The following is a 24,592-nucleotide window of genomic DNA, read 5'->3' as shown; positions in this document are numbered from 1 at the left end:
TTGCGGCGTAGGTCACAGATACCGACTGCTTGGATCTGGTGTTGCCGTGGCTGTGGTGTAGGCAGGCAGCTACACCTCGGATTGTCCCCTAGCCTGGGACCCTCCATATGCCGTAGGTTTGGCCATAAAAAGAAAAGAAAAAGCAAGCCCCACTGTGAGTGATGGAGGCCACGAGGTATAGGGCTGCTTGATCGGATTTCCCTTCTGAATTTAATGTTTTCTTCTCTTGTCTTACCTACACTGATCAAATTAGCCATCAGCTTCCTTTGTTTTGAAGGGTATACGCTAACTGGCTTTTACTTGCAGAAATTCGTTTATTCTTTAGTCCCGTTCGAGGTACCCAGTGAACTGCGGGATAAACATTTCAGAGTCAAGCTTTCATGGAGCTCATTATATTCATTCCAGTCCATTCCTTATCCTCTTACCAAAGGATAAGAAGATACAAAGCCTAAGGCAGCCTCCTTTTTCCATGTGCCCAGTAACCCGTCGCCAGCCCATTTCCTCCTGTGCTGGACCCTGCCCCACTGCCTTAATCTAGGTGCTGAGATACGTTTCCATTTGAAATGTCCAATGCTGCGCCTCCTCCTGGGTCTTGGGCCCCACCCTCCCTCGCTGGCTCCTGGGCGAGGACCTGCTGCTTGCCTACGTGGATCGCTGCAGGAACAGCATCTATGCTGCTGTGAATGACGCTGCTGTGGACATTGCTTTGTAAATACCTGGTCCCCAAGATGACTCTTGTCTGTCCCTTCCCTCGCCGCATATGCCTGCAACTTCTCACATCAAGAGGTACAGGTTGCTTCCTATCTTCCTAAATCGGGCTGAGCCTGAGTGACTTTGGCTAACAATGTACCAGAAGTGATATTCCGGGACTTCGGTGGCTAGACCATAAGAGGTCTTTAAACCTCCATTAAGCCTCTTGGCAGGCTTGCTATTAGAAGCGACCACCCTGCTGGAGAAACTAAAGCCAAATGGAGAAGCCATGTGTAGATAGATGTTCCAATGGTCAACCCTGGATGAGGTACCAACTAACATCCAGCATCAGTGAGTGACTCATCCTGGATGTCTAACCCAGCCGAGCCGTCAGGTGATCGCAGCCCAGCTGACATCTGATTTGCCCACATAAGACACCGCAAGAAAGAACTGCCCAGCAAATCCCAGCCCGTCCAGAGAACCATGAAATAAATGATATATTTGAGCATAGCTGCCATATAGCAAGAGCTCCTGAAACACCATTCTAGCCAGTATCCTTTTTCAAGGCAGCTAGACTAAAGTATGTGAAATCCCAGACAAAGGGGCTGGATGCGAACTAGACTGTGGGTTAATACAATCATTTTGAATGCAGTCCTTGCACAGGGCTGCAGGGGCATCAGGGAACCGACTGGGCAGAGCCTGGGACTGTGTGAAAGTGTCCACTGACCAGCAGGGTTTTTTATTTATTTATGTTTTATTTTATTTTATTTTGTCTTTTTTGCCTTTTCTAGGGCCACTCCCACAGCATATGGAGGTTCCCAGGCTAGGGGTCTAATTGGAGCTGTAGCTGCCGGCCTATGCCAGAGCCACAGCAACACAGGATCTGAGCCACATCCTCGACCTACACCACAGCTCATGGCAACACCAGATCCTTAATCCACTGAGTGAGGCCAGGGATCGAACCTGCAACCTCATGGTTTCTAGTCGGATTTCTTAACCACTGAGCCATGATGGGAACTCCCAGAGGGTTTTTTAATGTGATAAAACATACCATAAAATTTACCATTTTAACTCTTTTCTTTTCTTTTTACAGCCATACATGCAACATATGGAAGTTCCCAGGCCAGGGATCAAATTGAAGCTGCAGCTGCAGGCCTTCCTACGCCACAAACACAGCAATGCAGGATCCGAGCCGCATCTGTAACCTACACTGCAGCTTGCAGTGACGCCAGATCCTTAACGCACCGAGTGAGGCCAGGGATCGAAGCCACATCCTCACCGACACTATGCTGGGTTCTTCACCCATGGAGCCACAATGGAGACTCCAGTGTTAACTCTTGAAGTGTCCATTTCAGCATCATTAAGTGCATTCACAGTGTTGTGAAACCATCTCCATCATCCGTCGCCCAAACACTTCCATCTTCCCCAACTGGCGCTCAGTGCCCATTAAACACTAACTTCCAATTTACCCCTAGCTCGCTCCAGATCCTGGCAACCCCTGTTATCCTTTCTATGATTTTAACTACCCTAAGTGTCTCATATAAGTGGATTCATATAGTATTTGTCCTTTTGTGGTTGGCTTATGTCTTCAAGGCTCATCCACATTTCAGCCTGTCAGAATTTGCTTCCTTTTTAAGAGTGAATAATATTCCACTGTACAGATATACCACATTTTGTTCATTCATTCATGAACATGTGGGTTACTCCTACTTTTCAGCTGTTGTAAATAATGCTGCTATGAACATTGGTGTGCAAATACTTGTTTGAGTCCCTGCTTTTAACTCTTGGGGGTATATATCCAGGAGTAGAATTGCCGGATCAAGGGGTACTGAGCTATAGTTTTCATACCAGACTAAAAGTAGTAAGAATATAAAGTGAATCATCTTGGAGACAGCCCTTGCACAGGGCTGGGGAGAAGCAGGACCATGCCTGTTGTCAGCTAGTGAGGGTCCAAGAGGAAGCCCCCAACCGCTTAGGATAGAACAGCCAACAGCTATTATACATGATGTGGTCTTTACTAACACTGGAATGTGCTTATATTTCCGTAGAGTACTTAAAAAGCAGTAAGAAATTGTGTACTTACAGTGTGATGTCTAAGACCAGAGGAGGGGCAGGAATCTCTGATAACATCCACCCCTCTTTCAAGGTTAGATCTCAGTCATGGGCACGGTCAGGTTCCTGGTTGTTGATTCTCTGCCCCCCTAGAGGTCAGGACATGATGTGACCCTCCCTCTTCTCTGTTGCTCTTATGTAATAGGATTTTCTTCCTTGTTCTCTCTTACACCCACAGCAGAAGTAATAGGTCCTTTTTCCATGACTTCCAGGTGATAGTCTAGACATGATAAGATTGGAAATCTGGCTTGGGGCTGAGGCAGTAGAAGATCTCTTAGGCTTCTGCTTGAGGTCACCTAGCTTAGCCCAGCATGCCAGGGTGCTCCTTTGGGGTTGGAACCCAGGTCAGTGGTGGTAAAGTATTATATTAATTTTTGCCTTACATTGTTTCCTACATAAAGAGTTGACCCTTAACAATGCTGAGATTAGGGATGCAAGTCCCCCACCTAGTTGAAGATCAGAGTGTAATTACAGTCAACCCTCTGTATCAGCAATCCCTCTGTATCCATAATTACACATTAGTGGATTCAACCAACCTCAGATCGAGTAGTACTATAGTATTTACTGGGAAAAAAAAAATCTCTGCGCAAGTGGACCTGCTCAGTTCAAACCTGTGTCGTTCAGGGTCAACTCTATCTTCCTTATGGATGTCGCTGGGAAGGACGTCTATGATTGGACAAAGACTCAGATGGTCCTATGCTCCTGAGTTGGTATATTATCTTGATAACACTGAGTAACTCCAAAATCCAGCTTTTATTCCATTATTTAACATATATTGAGACCTACTACGGGACAGGCACTTGAAACACATCAGAGAATCCAGGTGATGAAAATTGCTACCCTCATTCTAGAGAGAGAGGAAAGACACGGCATGGAAAAACAAGAGAAGTGAATTACCCAATATGGCGCGAGGTGAACATGGCTACAAGATGTGAAGGATGATCTGCCTGTGCAAATGTCAGGAGCAGAAGAGTCTGAAGAGCAGAGGCTGCGGCAGTGGGTGGGATGGTAGGAATGGGAGGAAATGGAGAGCCGGGTCCAGAAGGGCCTGGTAGCCTTTGTCAGAACTCTGGCCTTGACTCTGGAGTGAGGTTGGAGCCTTGAGAAGTGGGCACATCCTAATGTCTGCCTGCAAAGGCTCCCCCTGGCTGCAGAGATGAGAATACACTCTAGGGACCAAGGGTAAACCAGGAACAGGGTTTGGAGACACCCCCCCCCCCCCCCCCGCCCTGCAATTCACTGAACATCCAGAGAAAGGTCCTGAGAAGTGGTCCATTCTGGATTTATTTGGGAGGTAAACACAACATGTCTTTTCAATGGATTGGGTGTAGAGTATCAGAGAAAATGTTTTCAGCCCAGGCAACAGAAAAAGGGGACTCGTCATTGAAATGACATGGGAAAAACCATGGGAAATGAAGTTTTGAAGGGCAAGGCCCTTACACTTCTTAATAAACACAGGTGTTGGAGTTCCCGCTGTGGCCCAGTGGTAACCAACCCCACCAGTGTCCATGAGGATGTGGGTTTGATCCCTGGCCCTGCTCAGTGTGTCAAGGATCCGGAGTCGCCGTGAGCTGTGGTGTGTAGGCTGGCAGCTATAGCTCCGATTCAATCCCTAGGACCTTCCATATGCCTTGGGTACAGCCTGAAAAAGCAAAATGAATAAATAAATAAATACAGTTGTTATTTACATGAGTACGGTGTGGGAATTAGAATTGAACTCTGCTTCTGACTAATGTACAAATATGATTAAATCGTTTAACCTCTTGACCCTCAGTTTCCTCATCTCTACAACAGGAAAATAATAGCTGTCTTAAGGGTTTGTTATATGAATCAGCAACAATCTGGTAAAGTTCCTTGCAGGGTGCCTGATGCTTAGGAGATGCTTGGTGAATGTTAGTGACATAAGTGCTCGAAAGCATGAAATAGCTGTAGACCTGATAATTAAGTAGGAAAGCCCAGAATTATGCACATTATATGTTCACTCTTTTTTTTTTTTTTTAGTATGCTTTTAAGAACATAGGTGAACTCGTAGAAAATTTTGATTCCTAGTTCATCCAGTAATCCTCATTAAGACACATCACTTTGTGGTTTTGTTTTTGTTTGTTTGTTTGTTTGTTTTTGGTTTTCTTGTTTGTTTGGTTGGTTTTTTTCAGTCTTTTTTAGTCTTTTCTAGGGCCACACCCGTGGCATATGGAGGTTCCCAGGCTAGGGGTCCAATCGTAGCTATAGCCACTGGCCTATGCCAGAGCCACAGCAACACAGGATCCGAGCAGTGTCTGCGACCTACACCACAGCTCACGGCAACACCAGATCCTTAAGCCACTGAGAGAGGCCAGGGATTGAACCCGCATCCTCGTGGTTCCTAGTCAGATTCGTTAACCACTGAGCCACGACGGGAACTCCCAAGACATGTCACTTTGATAGTAGATTCTAAACCTGTAATAAAATGGGACAGTAGCTGATGGGTTTCTCGTCCTATCTAGTTTGGCGACGGGCCATGAAGACAAAGCAGCTATTGTTCTTTTTTCTCATCCAGTGTTTCAGACAGAGAAGGCAGTTTGTTGGAGTAAATTGTTTAAACTCTTCTTTCCATTTGCACCCAGGGGAGTTTGCAGCTGGCCCAGTTTGTTACCAAGTAATGAGATGGATTCAATGATCTATTCAAACATAATGATTACTTCCTTGATGGCTAGAGCCTAGTCTTGCTTTTTTTTTCTTCTCGTATCCCTCATGGCAGCAGACCTATGCAGGTGGAACAGGTGCTTAATAACGTCGCTGGTGGAATTTTGTTTGTTCAGCAGATGTGTTAAGAGAACAATGCGGAGCCCGGAGTTACGACTCACATCTCCACCCTCCAGGTGGTAGAGGCGATAAGGCTCTCGCTGATTAAACATGCTCTGGTCACCTATTATGTGTAAGACTCTATTGGACACCTGATTATGGCCGTATCTTCGATCCTCCCAACTGCCCAGTGATGTACTACCATCCTTATTTTGAGATGAGGATCCCGAACCTATCAGAGTTAGATAATTTGACCTGTGTTCTACCACCGCAAATCAGTCAGGACTTGAACCCATGTCTGTCCAACACTTATCATCACACCGTTGAAAAGAAAGCCTTGTTCCCACTTGAGTAAATGGTTCCCCTTAGCCAGCTGAGCACAGTAGGACCAGATTCAAATTCTATAATTTCAACCAGTAAATTGAGATTTAATTCGGTTCAATAGCTTGGTCGCTTGAGCAACTAGAGGGCCTTGTGTGCTGCTCCATGCACTGTGCAGAGCCGAGGGAGACCCCCCACCCTGGGGCTGCCCTATTGTCTAGGTGGTAGGAGCCCCAGAGTCATCCTGAGTCTATAGGGGCTTTGCCAGCTCCCAGCGGGCAAAGTCCCAGCGGGCAAGGTCCCAGCAAAGGATATTAGATGTCTCGATACTTGAGTAAACTGGAGGTAGAAGTGGGAAGATGAGGGGAGGAAGGGAGGAAAATGTGAGTTACCTCTACCAGGGAATTTCTGTTCAACTTCAGACAAAACCTAGTGCAGGTCCCTGCCGGCTCAGTGGGTTAAGGATCCTACATTGCCACTGCTGTGACTCTGGTGGCTGCTTCGGCACAGGTTTGATCCCTGGCCTGGGACCTTCCGCATGTCATGGGTGAGGCCAAGAAAAACAAAAAACAAAAACAAAAACATAATTTAAAAAAAATAAAACTAAGCCTTAGATAGAATGAACGCACCACAGTAAAATCTCAGAGACTAGGGATTTAGTGGAAGAAGATGGTATTTGGAGATCTGAGACACATTCCAAGGGTAATGAAAATGCTGTGATGGGAACTCTGTCTACCTTAAGAATTTCATTGCGTTCAAGTACCAGAGAGGGAACAAAAGGAAGGTCAGAAGCATTATGGGGAAAAAACACTTTGTATCAGAAAAATACTAGTGTTGATACCATTTCAACAGATTTTTAGGTAAAATTTGTCCCTTTGCTTAATTAATCACAGGTTGCAGAGAACTTATTTTGTGACAAGACTTTGTTCTATTAACGCTACCATAGAATGAAATACAGATTATTTTAGACTATTTTAGGAAATGTCTTCTGCATATACATTCTGATTACACAGATATTAAAACAAGCATGGACTCCCTGGTTATACCTTTCCTTCCTCCAATTTCACCCTTATGGATCTTCAGTCAATTAACTGTTTTGTGTCTGCATCTGTTAACACAAAGTTCCATTTTAGAGTCAAATTAAGGTGTATAAGAAGAAAACCGTTTTCAGATATTATGAGAAAGCATTTTTGTTTATTTATTTATTTGCTTTATTTTATTTTATTTTTTAGGGCTGCACCTGTGGCATATGGAAGTTCCTAGGCAAGGCGTTGAATCAGAGCTGCAGCTACTGGCCTACACCCCTGCCACAGCCATGCGGGATCTGAGCCACATCTGTGACCTACACCACAGCTCACAGCAACACCAGATCCTTAACCCACTAAGCCAGGCCAGGGATCAAACCCAAACTGTCGTGGTTACTAGGCGGCTTCGCTACTGCTGAACTACAACGGGAACTCCGAGAAAGCATTTTTAAAAACGACAAACATTATCCCTTAATGGAATTGCTCTGATTTTTTTTTTTTGGGGGGGGGTAATGATTCATAATGGGATCAGAAAAAAGGGAAATATTCAAAGGGTGTCTATGTCAGTGGAGTCAATCCTCTACCCACTAGAGGCAGAAAGAACTTAGAAATAAGCTGGCCTCATTTCACGTTCGTGAGGATGAGTCCACGAGGCAAGGGAGGAAAAGCTGGAGCTTTGGAAAGAGGAGACCTGAGCCCCGCCTCATCTCCGTCCCTGGCCCACAGCAGCCCTAAACCCTTAGGCCTCCACCTCCCCACCTGCGAACACGTTCTCAGGAGAAAGTGGTCTCCCCCTGGCCTGTCACTTCCCGAGCCACCTGATTTAACTGGGTCACCTGCTGTTCTTCATTCAGAGCAGGTATCAACCCTTTGCAGCTTCCATATTGGTGTGTGAGCTTATTTAATGTGACTCGTGCCCAGGGGAGGGGCGGAGAGCAGAACACCCTACAAGGACACAGCCGTCTCCCGGCGCCCAGCACGTGGTGCTCCGAGAGTTCCTGAATTGGTAGATGGATGGACATATTGAAATATATTCTGTTCATCGTGAGGGGAGAGACTATAAGCTGAATTTTCTGAGTCCCAGTTTGGGGGGGGGACAAACTTTCGGGGGTGGGGAGGGCTCACATAGATCTCAATTTCATTAAAAACAGATGTGGATTTTTTTTTTACATAATTGATTTTCTAGACCTGCTATGTAACAAACTATTAAGTAATTTAACACTCTTTTTCACACTCTTATCTGCTAAAACAAGGAAATTTGATGCTTCTCCAAAGTATGGGGGAAAAAATGCCCTATATTTGAAGCCCTCCCCTCTTCCACCTCCTTATAATTTTTCTAGATAATCCTTAGAGGATATTTTTTTTCCCTAAATGCTAAAACTGGTTACCCCTAACCAGGTTCTTTTCTTTTCGTATTGGAAACTGCCACATCGCAGGACGGATCAGCGCAAGATAAATCTGTTGGCTATGAAATAAATGTACGCAGATGGCTGAAGCAACACACCTAAAAGTGTATTTTTTTAACCGGCTACCTAGGAGGACTTGCCGGAAACTTATGGCTACACCAATCGTGGGTTGTTTGTCCATTTATCCAGCTCACACGGGCTGAGCAGGAAAGCAGGGCTGGGGTGGCGGGTGGGAGATGGATGACTTTTGGAGGGAGCCTCTGGGGGCACCCAGGAAGGAGTCTCCCAGAAGGCTGCGCCTTCAAGCAAGAAGACTTCTCTAGAAGGAGGGGTAAATGTCAGGGAGGAGCCAGGGAGGGAGGAAGGGTGGGAACAGGGAACGAGGTCCCTTAGAACAGAGAGCGAAAGCAGGAGGAGTCGGTTGTCCCAGATCCTGGCGCACAAACACAAAACAGTCTCGTGAATGCACAATCCCAGGAGCCAGGGGCAAAGCAACAATTTCATCGTAATAAGACAAACGCATAGACAGGGGAGGCTGGAGTCTGGGACAGGCCCTGAAATGTGCTGAGAAGTGACGGCCACGTGTAGACGGAGGCTCAAAGCATCAGTTCTGTGGACCTCGCTGGAGAAGATGCCAATTCACGCAGTGACAATGCTCGGGAGGCGAGGGATTCACCTTTTAGCTCCACGCCTCCAACAGCTTAGAAGCTGAATGCCCTTTGGCCCTAATTTCTTTATCTGTGGAACAGGAATGTTTATACCCTTTGGTAAATAACAACACAACAAACTACCTTTTTGTTTGTTTGTTGTCCTTTTAGGGCCGCACTCGCAGCATATGGAGGTTCCCAGGCTAGGGGTCTAATCAGAGCTGAAGCTGCCAGCCTACACCACAGTCACAGCAACGCCAGATCCCAGCCACATCTGTGACCTACACCACGGCTCACGGCAACACCAGATCCTTAACCCACTGAGCGAGTCCAGGGATCGAATCCGCAACCTCATGGTTCCTAGTCGGATTCGTCTCAGCCTCTTCACATCTCCTCGCCTTCCTTCTCCAAAATGTGTCCTAGCTCTTATTCCAACAAATACGGCTTCCTCGGGAAACGTACCGTTTCGATTCAGAGCATGTTCAGACATCACTTCTAGCTGTGAAGAAAACCAGCGATTCACTCCTGCCGCAATCCTTTTTCTCTCCTCACCCCCCTCACCTCCTGTCCAACAGACGGGACTTGCCCGTTTAGCCAGTCCCCAGGCCTGTGCACCGCACAAAGGAAGTGATGGAGAAGGAGAACGGAAAGGGAGGGAGGAAGGCAGGAGCCAACGCTAATCAAGAGCAGGATTGCCCCGGACTGGACTCCCTGCGCCTTGGCGGGTTGAGGATCTGGCGTTGTCACTGCTGTGGCTTGGGTTGGATCCCTGGCCCCGGGACTTCCATGTGCTGTCAGTGCGGCCAAGACCAAAAAAAGAGCAGGATTATCTTGATAGCTGAAGGGAACCTAAGGACAAGAGATCTTCTTCCCAGAAGGAGGTGCACGTGGGGAAGGAGCTCGGAAACAGGCTTCGGATGAACAGGCTGCGGATGCTGGACACGCAGCGCTGTCCTCAGGGCCCCTCTGCCCGTAAATGAGGGGAAAGAACAGGCAGGCCTCATGCCAAGGAGCACTGACATCATGAGCGATAAAAAGGGAATTCGGGAGAAAGCCTGGCTTGGGATAAATGTTCCATCCGCGTGTTTGCTACTGTGATGACGCTGCATTTGACCGAGGGGTGAAGCGGGAAGGACCCAGGGTGTGCAGCTAGACTGGCACGGCTTTGAAGCCTGACTGACCGGTTATGGGAATGATCCCAAGGAGGCAGTTGTGCATTTTGGAAGATGCTCAGCACAGGGGAGCAGGTGCAACCCAGCATTTACCGAAGAACCTGCTGCGCATAAGTGCTCTGCTTGGTGACTGGCGTGAGTCCTTATTTAAATTCCACCGCGCGGCTGGCATTACCTTCTTCGTTACTACTACCTTCGTTCTCTTTATTTTTGTGGTTGTCATTTTCATTGTGCCGGTGAGAAGGCCAAGGCTCAGGGAGGCGACGTGGCTCTCCTGAAAACACATGGCGAAGCGTCACAGAGAAGGCTCTTGAACCAGCGCTGCGCGTCTGGGAGACCCTCGCCGGTTGTGACCCTCGAGCCCGACTCCTTCACGTCCTCACAGTAACCTCTTCAGAGGGGTCTTCCCAGGTCCCTCTTCCTGTGTAAGTCCCCTGCATCGTTCTTTGTCACTGTACCCGCTCTTCTCCCTTCGGAGAACTGATCACCACCTGCTAGTCTACGTTCTTCTGGCCACACAATAACAACACGAAACCATCATTTATTGAAGAACTATTATCCTGATTCTATTCCAAGCACTTTTCTTGCATCATCGAATTATCTCTCATATCAGTCTTATGACGTCAGCACTTAGCAGTTGATACATGCTGGTTTACCTCCCTCCATGACAGTGCTGTAGAGGTGACATGAATATTTTCATTGTACAGGCAATGGAACCAGGGCACAGGGAGGTTAAGTAACTTCCTCACGGTCGCAGAGCTCGTAAGTGGCATGTCTGTCTCCTCCACTAGACTCTATGCTTTAGGAGGGCAGGGACAAAAGCCTGAGGCAGCAACTGACACATAATACATAATACATACTCAGAAAACACTGAGCCAATAAAGAGATGAATACTCAGGGAAAAGAACACGAATGAGTTAATGAGTGGTAAGGAGACACTTCCTCTGTGCTCAGAAATAGCTGCTTTATCTCTGACCATATTTCATTGAGCTTAAGCACACAGTCTGGGAGCAGTATGAGTGTGTGTGTGTGTGTGTGTGTGTGTGTGTGTGAGTGCACACTCGTGCACTCCCTTGTGTGTATCCATTGTAAGTATAAGTGTGTGTGCAGGCATGGGGGTATGCGTGCCTGTCTGTGAGGGAGTGTGTATATTTGAGCATGCGTGTATTTCTGCGCCTGTGTGATGGGCTGATGGATGGAGACGTGGAAGGTCAGGTGAATCTATTGACCACCATGAAATTCTAGCAGAGGGACTAGAACTTGACCCTCTACCACCATGGAGAGTGGTCAGTCGCAGAAGAGCTGCTGGGCTCTGGGTACAAAGAGGGGAAGAAGGAATGACAGGAAATGGGTTACTAGTCAGAGTAAGAGGAATGTAAACTTTGATGCTACTAGCAAAAGGGAGCCCATCATAGATCATGGAGCACCCATTCCATTAATTTCTGATATATTCTCCCAAACCCAAGTCTGTTTGGCTGGAGTGAGAATAGAGTGGTGAAGCAAGATGAAGGTTTTGGACTTTCACCTAAAACAAGAGCAAAGGAGACCACCAACAGGTTTTCAGCAAAGAAGAAATGGCCAGACTTGCATTTTCAGGGATCGTTCTGGGTACAGCACAGATAAGAGACAAGAGGGAGGTCAGAGGGCAGGAGGCCAGTGAGAAGACTGGAGAAGGCGGGGGAAGGTGGGGAGAAGTGAGGGGAATCTGGGGATGCTTAGGAAGGAAATCAAGAGGAATTACTGGCCGTCACTGTGGGCTGAAGGCAAGAGTAGTGGCCTCCAGGTTTCTGGAATAATGGAGAGACCATTCAATGAGATGGAGAACACTGCAAGAGAGGAAGATTTGGGGTGGCTGGGAGACAAAGAATAAAAGCGAAGCTATGTGCAAGAGAAAGGCAAAAGATGCATGCGCAGTCTAAGACTACACTCATCCTTTCATCAGAGATGTGTTTGTTTTAAGGGCTCTTACGATAATTTGAGGGGCTGTGGTGAGATAAACTTGACATCTTGGAGAAACCATTCAATGACTACCAACAACTGCTCCCCACACAGCCTCAGATTCTCAGCTAATTGTAAAGACCTGTTTAGGAGCAACTTCTCCCGCATTGAGCATCTGCTTGGACTTTGCTTGAAGTAAATTGTCCTCCTGTCATTAAAAGTGAACAGCTTCTTCAGCAGACGTGGCATTATCTCTTTGGAGTATAATGTTCTATTCCTCCTCATATTTCAGGAAATCTAGAAAATAAATCAGTGAAAGAGGCAATTAATGTGGATCCCCCTCCTTTTACCCACGTTATACAGTCTGTTTGATTAGAGGAGAAACCTAATTTTATTTCAAAGGGGACATGCTCTTTCTTTTTTACTATTTTCTAAGCCCCTACTGTGTTCCAGGCACTTTATATGCATAGTATGAATCAACCTCAATACTCCTGTAAGGTAGGAGTTTACAATGAGGAAAAGTTAAGTCCGTGGTCTTCACTCCAGAAATTAAAAGACCCTTTAATGACAAAAAGAAAAGAGAAGAAAAGTTAGGTCACTTGTTAAAGGCTATCACACATCATGGAGGTGAAAATCGGGGTCCTCAAGTTTATGCCTCTAGGGTATCAGTCCTTCTTTCATTCAAAGTAAAACAAGAGATCCAGAGCCTTCGTCTGATTAGCACAGGAAAGAAGCATTGCTGTGTATCGCTTAGTAAAAAAATAAAGGGCAGGAGTTCCCATGGTGGAGCCGTGCACACGAACCCAACTAGCATCCATGAGGATGTGGGTTGGATCCCTGGCCTCGCTCAGTGGGTTAAGGATCCAGCATTGCTGTGAGCTCTGGTGTAGGGCACAGACACGGCTCAGATCCCTCGTGGCTGTGGCTGTGGCTGTGGCCGACAGCTGCAGCTCTGATTCGACCCCTAGCCTGGGAACTTCCCTGTGCCACAAGTGTGGCCCTAAAAAGTAAAAAAAAAAAGAAAAAGAAAAAAAAGCGAACCTTGCTGTACAGTTGATTTCAATTTTGTTAACACTTAACTGGTGCCATCTGTGAAATTCAATTTCCCAAACTAGTTCTCTCCCAGACTTTCTCATTGTTTATATATACTGATAGATACAAAAGGGAGAAGGAAATTACTTCTGTTCACTGAATAGCTTTTTCATGCCTGAAGGAATATTTGACATAAGAATTAACGTCCCTATTTTACAGGTGAGAACATGGAGGCTCAACAAAGGGTGAACTAACATGACCAAGTCATACCTACAAGCGAGTAAGGAAAGGGGTAAAAACTTCATCTCCCATCTGCTCGGTCTGGTGTTGGTGATCAGGAAGTTTTGCTAGGGTTTTGTTCTGTCAACAAGATGAAAAAAAAATCAAAGCATCCCCAGGCTATGGAATGACAAAGGGTGGATCTTGGTGACTTGTATTAATGGATGGACCTGTTGATTTTGCTGACGGAAGCATTTTCTATCTTTGTCCCCTGAATAAACAGACTTTTGATTTGCTCTCAGTTCCCAACAAAGAACCGTGTCTCAGACCAGGACTGCTCACAGAGGGAATCAATAGATCAAAATTTCTTTACAGAACTGAGATGATTCTATTTATTTAAAAAGCAGTTACCAAGCACATACGATGTGCTTCACCCTGGCCTAAGCACTTTCAAATATTAACCAATTTCATCCTCTGAACAATCCAATGAGGCAGGCACTACTGTCATGCCCTTTCTACAAGGGAGGAAACTCAGGCACAGAGATGTCAAGTAATTAGCTCAAGGTCACACAGCTAGAGAGGGGCTAACTTTTTAGATTATAGCCTTAACCACTATGCTAGGCAGCCCTGTATTTGAGCCAGGCTCAAACAGTTCTTGGGCAGAATCATGGAGCAGTGGCTTCCATTCCGATTTTCTTCTTTCTGACAATAGGGAGTCCTCACTCACGGTCCCTGTCATAAACTTCGTTTCTGCTCAGATGCTCAAAACACTTGCCTCTACTGTATCTACCCTTGCTGATTAAAGGAGGGAATTCCTGCCCTTTCTCCGGAGGAGTCCAGGGAGGGCGCTGTCTGTGCTATTGCTGCAGGTCATACAGGAAGGCAGAGTTCAATATGTACTGAGCTCATAAGCTGCATCTCAGTGCTTAACTTATAATAAGGTGTTGATGATAAGAGTCATCCATTGTTCTAATCACCTTTCATACAATAGATCACTTAATTCTCACAACAACTTTATACAGTGAGGGCAATTTTCCTTCATTTTGTGGGTGAGAAATCTGAGATACTGAAAGGTTAAGTAACGAGTCCAAGGCACTGAAAAATGGCAGAGCTGGAGTTTGAATCTGCTCATCTCCAGAACCTGCACCCCAGCCTCTGTGCCTTTGCTTCCACAGAGTAGTGAAGGCATAGGAAACTCATGATGTTTCATCTACTGTTCATGACTAGCCAGAAAGACCATGGCTTTTCCTCCCGTGACACAGATTAGAGAGCTTGGTAGAGAGTGGCTTGCTAGCTTGCACTAGGTAGCTAGCTAGTTAGTGGAAGAGACATGTGTAAAACTCTGGATGAGCAACTCTTTAACACTGTGAGGCATCTCTGCCTCTGGACTCTCACCAGAAGCTGTGTGTTCCCATAACCTGCTTGAGGATACCAAACGGCCAGACAGAAAAGAGAATTAACTGTGGTGCAAATCCGGTTAAGTCAGCTCCAAGTTTTTAAGGTCAAAGCCTTTCCCACAGAGCATTGCAAAGCGGTTGGGTCACTCTCCTTTTGCCCCTCTGGATCCACTCCGTACCCCTTTTGGCACTGCTCCCTCCCTGGGAGGTGGATGCCTAGGGAAGGAATGGACTAGGCTTCCCCAGTCTCTGGCTTCAGCTTGGACTCAGCTGAAAGGAGGCACCTGCCGAAAGTGAGGAGGTGAAAGACGGAGGTCAAGGTGTGTAGTCCCTTGGCTCCTGCAGGTCGCATCACTCTTTGGCAGGGGTTGTGTTCTCTGGCTGCAGCCACTGCTCCACTGCAAGTCTTTCTCTACCTCTAAAGCGCTCACAGATTCTGGGACGTGCCCTCTCCTTGCCTCCTGCAGAGATGGGCAAGGTTACCCCGACGGCTTACCTCTTCCTTCTCGGCTTCCCTTTGCCCTACACATACCTTGTAAAGAGCTCCTTTATGAAACTCTTTAAATGACTCCTTCTGAAAGCACCATTTGTTTCTTGCCAGGCTTCTAACCGATATATAAAATGATAGGGTAGACAAAAGGCAACACCAAACTCACTCTAGCATGATAAGAGAAAACTCAGAATAATAATTTATTGAGCACTTTCTAGGTGGTAGGGGCTGAGCTAAGCATTTTGAATGCATTAGCTCATTTCATCCTCACAATTGGACTATCAAGTGGTCCTATTATTGCCCCCATTTTAGGATGAAAGGGAGGCTTCGATTTTAAGTAACTCTCCGAGAACAAACAAGGTCATCACCTTGGTGATGTTGAGGTTGGCAGCACATCTTCTCCTGCCTAACAGTGAGCAGGGGTGTGGTAAGGAGGCCAGGGGATAGGAAGTCAGCCTCCCGAGAAAGATGTCCTAGCCAAAGGTGACCCCGCAGGACAACTTTGGTGTCCATGGAGAAGACGCTCAGCAAAAAGCACAGTTGGCTTCCGTAAAGTTACCCTTTCGGTTGCTTGAGGCAAATTTCCATCCAAGGCTAAGGTGAGCGGTAGCATCTGCCCCACCCACCACGCAGCTGTTTTCTGCCCAAGCCACCCCACAGTCTGCCCTCCTAGGCAGCCAGTTCTCCTGTTTCCTTTGCCCTGTCTATCCTGATTCCCTGGATCTTACCCAGCTGAATTATAAGATGTGATGCAGTAAGGGGATTTCTGTTTTCTTTATTGGAAAAAAAAATACACAACTCTGTTATTTCTTTAAGGATTCTTGGTGAGTGCCACTAGGAGTTTGGTGGCAAAAGGACCATCGCAGATGCCACCTCTGATAGAGGTTGTCAGTTGTCCATCCTTGTCCCCTACTCCTTCCTGTGGGACTCCACTCTTGTTGGAGGTGCCAGTGTGCCCAGGTGAAACACTACATTTACCAGCTCTGTCCTGCACAAGTAACAGTGTATCTCCCTGTGTGATAGAGTTCCAGTTAATGACACTTAAGCAAAAGCCATGAGATCTGACTTCCAAGGAAGCTCCTTTACTGCTGAGCAGCCTCAACAGGTGATGGCCATTTTCCCTAGAGCCTCTCCCTCCCCTGTTTTCCCTGCCCGAAGTGAGGTCAGATGCCCAGGATGCCATGGGGATAACTCATCCTGAGACCCTAAGGTGGGTGGAGCGGAAAGACTGAAGGAGCCCAGCTGACATCTTGTAGCCACTGTGCCAAGCCTGGGCAGCCTATTTTGGGCTTCTTGTGGGGTGAGACCAGGACACATCTGTTTGGTGAAGCACCAACAGCTGCGTTTTCTATTCCACACCCCTGAATCCCTTCCTCTGATCTGCACTGCTCAATGCCAGGGTGAGTAGCTGCATGTCACTAACAAGCACGTGAATGAGGGCTAGCCTTATGAAGAGCCAGTTTTAATGCTATTTAATTTTAATTAATTGAATTTGATTTAAAAATGGAAGTAGTGTAAGCTATTTTTTCCATTGAACACAACTTTATAGTTTCATTAAGACCACATCTTAACAGTTGAAAGTTTTGCTTCTGGATTGAGATGTGCTGTGAGAGCAAATACACACTGGATTTTAAGCAAAAATCTGTCAGCCACACCTACGGCGTGGAACTAAACCCACGCCACAGCAGTGACAACGCAGTATCCTTAACCCATTGAGCCACCAGGAACTCTTAACATTTTTTAAATGTAAACTATCTCATTAACTTTTTTTTTTTTTTTTTTTTTTTTTTGCCTTTTAGGGCTGCACTCACAGCGTATGGAGGTTCCCAGGCTAGGGGTCCAATCGGAGCTAGAGCTGTGGGCCTCCACCACAGCCACGGCAACATAAGATCCGAGCCGTGGCTGCAACCTACACCACAGCTCATGGCAACACCAGATCTTTAACCCATTGATAGAGGCCAGGGATCGAATGTGCAACCCCATGGTTCCTAGACAGATTCATTTCTGCTGCACCACGACAGGAACTCCTCTCATTAACATTTTAAAAATTATTGAAATACTATTTTGGACATGTAGGGTTAAACCATCTCATTAAAATTAATTCCATTGGTCTCTTTTCCCCTTATTAATGTGGCTGCTAGAAAATTTAAAATTATACCTGTGGATCCTGTTAGCTTTCTGTTGGGTGGCACTTCTCTCCAGCTATTCCGCCCACTCTGGGCCCTTGAGTGGCAGCTCTGTGCTAAGCCCTTTCCATATGATTACCTCAAGGAGATCTTAAAGGAACTGTTTGTGGCGAGAGATAATGCCTTCATTTTACACATGGGGAAAGAGAAGCCAAAGAGGCTGCTTTGCCCAGAGCACCCAGCTGATCAGGGGTAGAGCCACCGCTCTGTGCTGTTCCTCAGCTGGCAGCTCCCGCCATTACCTGCTCAAGGGTAATGCACCGTGTTGAACTGTGCACAGATCACTGTGGTTTGTACGTCTAAGTTGCTGCACCTTTGCAGACACGACCAGCAAGTGTGCCTGGAAAGACCAGGAGAGAACAGATTACCAGGGTAAAAAAAAATTTTTTTTTGCCATGCTCAGAGCATATGGAAGTTCCCGGGCCCAGGATCAAACCTGCTACATGGGGCCAGGGATCAAACCTGTGCTGCCCCAGAGACAATGCTGATCCTTAACCCGCTGTGCCACAGTGGGAACTCCACAAGGGTAAGATTTAGCAGAGGCAGCTGCAACTTCCCCACCTATTAGCTGCCATCTGCCGCTGGATCAGGTCCATCAAGGTTGCCTGAGTACTCCTGGCATCCTCCCCCCATATCAACAGCAAGCAAGGGATTTCGAGGTATTCTGTGTCGTTCCGGTATAAATCCGAACAGGGTAGCAATGAGGCTGAGCTCTGTGGGACATCTAGTGCCATGTTGCACAGAATCCAAAGAATGCAAAATCCACAGAGACACAGAGGACATCCATAGATGGGACGTCGACAAAAGTCTGCCTTTGCTTTGAGATTTTGAATTTCTCATGTAATTCAATGTACATGAGTATTTCACCTCAATTTCATGTCCATTTTTCTTCCACAGCCATATTTGGAAAACAATATCTCTTCATTTTTTTTAAACTACAGAAAAACACAAGCACAACCTGGCATTTTTACATGAGACCGGGATGTGTTTACCTTTGCCGTGGACTCTAAAAATGTCATCACCCCCTTGGTAGCTGTTTGGATGCTAAAGGTACCTTGACACTTCCAAAAATATTTTGTTTTGTGATGATTTTGCTGAACTCAGACATGTGCAGTTTTATTGCAAGGTATTCTGCTAATGTGGACGGAATTGTTTTGTGTGTATCTCTATGCATACTGACAAGAAAGAGTGGGTTAGGTGAGGGACACAGATCTTTTTACTGCTTCGGCAGTGATGTTTTACATTTCAATGGCGCCTTTCAAATCATGGCATCTTATGAAGCACCAGGGGTCTTGGTAACATGATGCATGGTTGAAATATAGCAATGCTTTGGCGGTCCAGCCTCACACATTACCCTTTTGGTCCAGGAAGTCGAGGATGGAGGGCTGCTGTTGCGGAGAGGGGAAAACAATAAAACACATTTCTGAGACGGTTATATCTGGGAACTTTTCAGAGCACTTTTCGGGGTTTTCTCTGCAAATCTTTATTGTTCTCATTGGATCTCAATAAAACAAGAGGAGAACAGCGGCTATTAGTGATCCTTTTACAAGCTCAGAAATAGAGACAGAGAAGGACTTGGATAGTGAAAAGATTAGCAAGTCAGGCCGCGAGGGGGTCAACCACAACATCTCTGTCCCTTCTTCTCCCTGGTTCCTCTGTCCCCACCTGACTGTGCCACAGGGCAGCCTCTGACACTGGGCATGTCAAACTTTACTTGCTATCACTACTTTCTTGAATGCGTACCTGTGAAATAGAGAATGGCTGAGCCTAGAGAAATGGCCCTCGTTTCAGCTTTCCTTGCTTTCTTGCTCTAGCTCCTATGCTCTGTGTCTCACTTTCTCTGTCTTTTTTGTCCTGTTCCTTCTCCCTCTCTCCCCCTTGCCGTCTCCTATTGCCTTTTTCTTTACTTTCTGCCTTTTTCACTCTCTTTCACCTTAGATCACATTTCACTGTCCCCTTTCTTGGGAAGGAGTTAAAGTTATATCTGAGGTTCCCTTTGGGTTGAGTCCAGGTCCAAACCTGAGGATTGTCAGTCCATCTGGTTCAACAGGAACGTTTGGGGACATGTGCTTTCACACTTAGCCACTAGGGGGTGCCTGCGCAATATCTGTGGTTTGATTAGATGCAGGAAGAAAAGTACCAGGATGGCTTCCTTCCTGGAGAAAGAGGAAAGTGGGCCAGAGGAACTGGAGTTTCCATCCACCAAGTAGCCAGAGAAGGAAACAGGCTTATAGGAAACATGGATACAGAGGCAGGATAGGTGTCCTCAGGTGTGTGAGTGACTGGGCTGAAAGGTTTCATGCCATTCATCCTTACACCTGGCTGTGGGGTGTGTGTGTGTGTCTGTCTGTCTGTCTGTCTGTCTGTCTATTTCTCCAATGAATACTTTTGGGTCACTTAAATGTTCTGAGCAACTGTGCCTTCATCTCTAAAAAATAGTGACTTGTGAGTGAGCTGATCTCTGCAATTCCTTCCAGGGGTATTTCTGTACCTTGATAGCAGGAGGTTTGGGGAGGCTGGTTGAAAAAAAATAGGAGAGAGCCACTAACAGACTAGCCTGTCCTCCGTGGAGCATCCTGATTCATGGATGGGCTTTGAACTTTGCAAAGCCTCCCGACTCTGAACAGTTTCCCCGTGTCTTTCTCCACCCGGGCTACGCATCTTTGCGGTCATACTCAAGGTTTGAAAACGCATTTCCTGCCATCACCGACTGCAGCCAGGGATCACGGTGAATGTTCGTGGTGTCTTTCTCCCTGACACATAAATGACTGATTTCTAGGTGAGGCTGTGCCATCTTTTGGTGCTTGTCTTACATGACAAACTCATTTATCTCAAGTAGCTGGGAAGTGGTGCTGCTGGAGGACTGCATTTCAGAGGAAGTGGTCTGGCCGCGTGTTGAGTGCTTGCTGTGAACTGACAGCTGGGCTGGGCCCTGGGGCTGTGGAGGTGAGCGGGCTCCGAGGACAGTGTGGTGGCCGAGGGGACCACAGGTGACTGGACAGGCATGAAGAGGAGCACAGACAATGCTGGTGAAGAGGAGGGAGAGGCCAAAAGCTTTAAACGCCGTCAGTGCCTATGACAAGCCTAATGCTTCAATCTAAACCTCTCAATATCCTGGGCTCAGAGACATCGAATAGTTGACCCAAGGTCGCACAGCGGATAAGCAAGAGAACTGGAGGCACTGTCGGGTCTTGCAGTCAATAGGATAGGGCTTGCCTTTCTTAAACAAAAGCAACAGGAAGCTTGCAGTGTGAGCAGCGATCCTGTACAAACATGGCAACGACCCCAGGGATGCTTCACATTTGGGTATATCCTCTGATGAGGTGGAGTTGCCGTGGCCGTGTCTCATCTACTGCACTTAGGGACATAGAGGCAGGGGAGTGTTATCCATCTTTCCCCAGAGGTGGGCATGGGAGGTAGGGGAGGTGGGAGTTCTGGTTCACACTGCAGGGAGGTGGTTGGCTGGGGGCTGTGCAGTTGCTGAGATGGCCCAGCGACCTGGGAGGGGGTTGTCAGTTTGGGAGGTGCCCTCTGTCTCTGGGGCTGAGAGGTGGATCCCTGACCCGTGGATGCACGGAGAAAGCGCAGCCAGAGCTTCTTATCAGCTTAGGGCCTCTGGTCCAGCCCAGGTGAACCACACAGATGGAGTAAGGGTCCCGGCGCCTCTGGCCGGAAGTGGCTCTGGAGAAATCTGTTTCTCACACAGCTAGTCCTTTGTACCCAGAGCAGTGCATGTACCAGGTCTGTGCTCAGCAAGTACTGGTGCGTGCCCAGAGAGACCTCCGCCTGGCCTGGGCATCATCGGACCTGAGTTCGAGCACTACCTACAGCTGCTTAAAGAAAATCCACCACCTTCCCCAAGACCTGGTTTCCTCATTTGCAAAGGGATCTAAGGGTTAGCGCCCGCAGGATGGCCATCTCGGGAGGACCAGCAGAGTCTGCGGGAAGGCGTGGAGGTGCCTGGCCATTCCACACTGTGCAGCCAGGTTGGTAGGTAGGGATGATATCCTGAGCTTCTCCCAGAGACATCCGTCTCCTTCGGCCCCACATGGATACTCACCATGCTGGGTCCCTGCCCTCTTGGAAGGTTCTCTGAGAAGGAGGGTCCAGAGCAGAAGATTCAGTGCCTGTGCTGTCAGCTTTCCGGTGTATCAGCCCTCCTCCCCAGCTGCTGGCGAGACACGTCTGCCAAGTGTTTGGATGCGGGAGGCCTGGAGCCGGTCTCCAGGTCTCCAGCATCCCAGACCGCTACCTGGGAGGGCAGAACGGAGGGACAGAGGCTTTAGATCCAGGGGGCCTGCAAGCCCTTCCTGACAGCGGTGGTAGGTAAGCCAGGTAGTCAACTGCTCATTTCTAAGTGGTGGATAAACAGTATCTTCCTTATAGGGTGTTGAGAGAACTAGAAATAGTAGATACAAAGCCCCTGACATCCCTATTAAGTAGGAAATGCTTAATAAAAAAAGCTGTGACTGGAGTTCCCTGGCTGCTCAGTGGGTTAAGGACCTGGTGTTGTCACTACTCCTAGGGCTCAAGTTCAGTCCCAGGCCCTGGAACTTTCACATGCCATGGGCACGGCTAAAACGAAGGGAAGTTACTCCAGGGCTGTCACTGGAGCAGAAGTTCTAAGTGGGAAGGAGCATCTTAGATCACGTGGTGAGGGAGCAACTGAGCATCTGCTCCCCATGCTCCCTTCCTGGGGCTGGTCTCCCCGCTACGGGTCTCCTTCTCATTTGCTCCCTGGAAAAGAGGCTGCCAGGGACTCACACCCCAGAAAGTCAGTCCTGGGGTGCAGGACTAGAAACCAGAGGCATGTGCGTTCCACTCTAACGTTAAAGGAGAAAACATCTCCCCTTGAATCCTTTCTTTCTTTCTTTCTTTTTTTTTTTTTTTTTTTTGCCTTTTTGCCATTTCTTGGGCCGCTCCCGCTGCACATGGAGGTTCCCAGGCTAGGGGTCCAATCGCAGCTGTAGCCACCGGCCTATGCCAGAGCCACAGCAACGCGGGATCCGAGCCGCGTCTGCAACCTACACCACAGCTCACGGCAACGCCGGATCGTTAACCCACTGAGCAAGGGCAGGGACCGAACCCGCAACCTCATGGTTCCTAGTTGGATTCATTAACCACTGCGCCACGACAGGAACTCCTCCCCTTGAATCCTTTCAACTGCCCTCTAGGCTGGCTGGCCTGACCTGGGTTTTGGAGATGTGGACTCCAGGACTGGGACAGGTCATTTAGCTGAGGTCAGGGAGGAGCTGGGGCTACAGAACGTCCACCCAGCCACATTCTGGCCAGAAGCAGGTGTGTGTTGTTCCAGGCCCTTCACTCGGTCTGCTGGGGGAATGCAAGTGCCCCAGGAGCCGCATCTGAAAGGAAGGAGAGGTTCAGAAGACCCTGAGAGCAGCCACGGTGGGGGGGACCCAGCAAAGAACAGATAAGCATTTACTACATGCTAGGGACTGTTTGGGGGACTTCATTAGGAGAGGACATGTTTAATCTTCACGACTGTCTTATGAAATAGGCTCTGTCATCATCTCTACTTTACAGATGAGGAAACTGAGGCACAGAGAGGAAGTAACTTGCCCAAGATAACAGAGCTAGTGAGCAGCAGAGCCCTGATTCTAACTGTCTCAACTGCCTGCCACAAGTTTACACCAAAGAGAGACATGAACAAGATTCTCATTGGGAATTTGGAAATGGCAGACACCTCCCCTGAAGCCAGGTCCACTGAGGGTGGAGCTTGAGTGAGGGAAGGTGGAACTTTGGCCTGGGATTTAGGGCAGGTTGGAGCTCCTGATTTCCACCCCAAGCATCTTTGGGTGTAGAGCTGCCTCTGTTTGCATCAGGAGGACAAGTGGTTGCCTGGGGGACAGGGAGGGAAGAGTCATTCCCAGGGGAGTGGCATGCCTATGGCTTATTCCTTCACTTAACATTTCAGGTGCCCCTACAACTGTCCTAATGCACTAGGGTGCTAGGGACTCTCCCCCCCAAACAAAACTCTAGCTCTGTCAGCGAGATGCTGATAGTCTGATGAAAACCGAATTACAGCTCTCTGTAAGCAAGGCCTGACCAGCGCTGGAGGGACACAGAACAGTGACCGGCTTTGCTGGGGAAGTCCTGGTAGACTGTCCAGGGACAGTGACACCGAGGCCAGGACTTGAGGCGGGGATCGCTGAGGGGGAAGGCAGGACAGACTCAGAGTCCTTGGCCTGCTGGGGGACACTGACTCCACACAGGAAATCTGAAAGCCGCCTGATGGAGGATTTGGGGGGGGTGGGGGGCGGATACGGACGGAGGCCATCAGCACCCACGTGTGTCCAGGGGACGGTCCCCTAGTGGGGAATGGCTCTGGGCACAGCTCCCTCCTCCGCATCCGGGCACAGCCGGTTTCTGCGCGAAGAGAATGACAACCCGGCGGCAAGTCGGGATGACAAAGCCGACCTGAAGGGCACGCGCTTTTATGCAATCGACCTCGGTACCAAGGGTCTCCGGTTGCGCTCAGAGCCCCGGAGGCGCAGAGGGAGGACTGTGCGCCCGCGTTATTTCCTAGGAAATCGGGGGGAGCAGCAAAGCGACATAAGTTAAGGAAGTCCAGGGAGCTATACAGAGCAGGGCGGCTTGCCCCGCTGCATTTCCCCAGAGCCGGCTGCGGGTGCTCCCCCCGGTCCTCTCTCCCCGCGCGGCCCCTGACCCGAGCGGAGGGCGAGCGCGCAGCCTTCCTCCCGGGAACGCTCGCTGGGTGACCTTGGGCGAGCCGCTTGACCTCTCTGGGCCTCAGTTTCCCCGTCCCCGCCTCTAGCCAGGCTGTAGCCGCGCCGCGGACCCCCCGCGCGCTTCCCCGGCTGCAGGCGAGCGCGGGCCCGACGGGAGGCGCCGGGACGCCCTCCCCGGGCCGGCCGCGCGAGGGGGCGGCCCCACCAGGCAGCGGGCGGCAGGCGGTGGGGCGCGGGGCGCAGCGCGCAGGCGCGGCGGGCGGGGCGCGGCGGGCGGGGCCAGGCGCTCGGCGCGGCCGCTCAGTGAGCGCGGGGCGGCGCGCGGCGTGCGGGTCGGGGCTGAGCTCGGCGCGGGCGCCGGCTGGCGGGGCTCGCCGGGGACTGTCTTAGGCTCGCGGAGCGCGCCGCCGGCCCGGCAGGAGGGCCCGCCTGACCGTCCCGGCCCGTGTCCGCTCCTCCTCGGCCC

Source organism: Sus scrofa, chromosome 4 (assembly GCF_000003025.6).
Source record: "Sus scrofa isolate TJ Tabasco breed Duroc chromosome 4, Sscrofa11.1, whole genome shotgun sequence".
NCBI lineage: Eukaryota > Metazoa > Chordata > Mammalia > Artiodactyla > Suidae > Sus > Sus scrofa.
Note: the sequence above shows the minus strand (reverse complement) of the source record.